Consider the following 1,737-nt stretch of genomic DNA (forward strand, 5'->3'; position numbering starts at 1 on the left):
TATATATATATATATATATATATTATACACTTACACAGACAGTGTGTGCGTGTGCGTGTGAGTTCTGCAAAGTGATGCCGACCAATGTCTTCATATGCACATATATAGAGGATGTATGTGTATGTGTGGTGTGCCGACTAATAGATGTGTAACTATAATGATAGTAAACACACACACACACACATGTATAGTGTGAGTTTATTATATATGTATGTGGGGGGGGAGCATATATATGTGCGTGTGTCTGTGCGTGTGTATGTGGGTGGGTGTGGGTGTATATATATATATACGTGTGTGTGCATATATATATATGTATATAGGTATGTGTGTGTATATACATATATATATGCGTGTGTGTTTTATATGTATGTATATATATATTAATATATGTGTGTGTGGGTGCGTATAAGAGAGAGAGAGGAAGAGAGTGAACGAGAGAGACTAGTAAAATATGTGTATATTGATGTGTGTGTGTAGGTGTGCATATGCACATGTGTGTGTATGTGTGTGCGTGTGTGTGATGGTGCATAACTGTGCGTACAGTGTAGACGTGTTTAATGAGATGTTTGTTTATATAGACAGTACATACCAGACATAGTTCCATAATCTTTCAGCACAAATCAACTACGCTAGGTGTAGAGACAGACAGACAGACAGACAGACAGACAGACAGATAGATAGATAGATAGATAGATAAGTGGATAGACAGATAGATAGATGGATAGATAGATAGATAGATAGATAGATAGATAGATAGATAGATAGATAGATAGATAAGTGGATAGACAGATAGATAGATGGATAGCTAGATGGATATACATATTTACCACGTGAACTGCGATGAAAAAATATGAGAAGCATATCGTATATAATTATTTTGTGCAGGGGTTCCTTGGGATATGTAATTTCTTTTAAGGGTAAAATGGTAAAAAAAAAAAAGAAAAATAGGCTACGAAACACTGGTTGCGAAACACTTACAATATCTCTTTCATACTACAGTAATAACAATGATAACAGCTATATCAAGAACAAGAATCATTTATTGGTAATGGAAGCGGTGTTTGCTGTTCAAACAGGTCTATGATCAAAAGCACATTATGTGTGTATTAATCTCTCAGTTAACAACTTCTCACTTAACGGCCTTTCACGAAACGGTCTCTCGCTTAACGATCTCTCGCTCAGCGGTTTCTCGCTTAACGGTCTCTCGCCTGGTGGTTTCCAGCTTAACAGCCTCTCACTTTACGGTTCCTTGCTCAAGGGTCTCTCGTTTAACGTTCTCTCGTTTAATGTCATCTCACATAACAACTGGACGTTTACAACCAAATATATCGCTACGCCGAGAAAGCATTCAACCAAGGGCCGTTACAACCAAGCAACCACCATGCACGTCGACGACGTCTACCACCACCACCACCACCACCACGATCATCATCATCATCATCGTCATCGAATCAACTGCAGCCACTACTACCACGTGCTTCGTAAGATCATTAGCTTTTTGTCTTTTTAACTGAACGACGCCCTTACAACACAACCTTACTACTACTACTACTACTGCTGCTGCTGCTGCTGCTGCTGCTGCTGCTGCTGCTGCTTCTGTTGCTGCTGCTGCTACTGCTGCTGCTGCTGTTATAATGTGTTATTACATTACAAGAACGGATCAATTGCTGCGCTGCTACCATTATTATGAAACAAGGTGAACAGTGATCACCATTATTAACGACATTGTTATCAACG

At 39.1% G+C, this 1,737-nt stretch overlaps 1 protein-coding gene across 1 annotated transcript in view; it reads left to right on the forward strand.

Annotated features, from left to right (window-relative positions):
- The window catches only part of LOC106872231 (fibroblast growth factor 18), a 106,839-nt gene that overhangs the window by 28,952 nt on the left and 76,150 nt on the right, over positions 1 to 1,737 (forward strand). The window lies entirely within an intron of this gene.

Source organism: Octopus bimaculoides, chromosome 18, assembly GCF_001194135.2.
Source record: "Octopus bimaculoides isolate UCB-OBI-ISO-001 chromosome 18, ASM119413v2, whole genome shotgun sequence".
NCBI classification, from domain to species: Eukaryota; Metazoa; Mollusca; class Cephalopoda; order Octopoda; family Octopodidae; genus Octopus; species Octopus bimaculoides.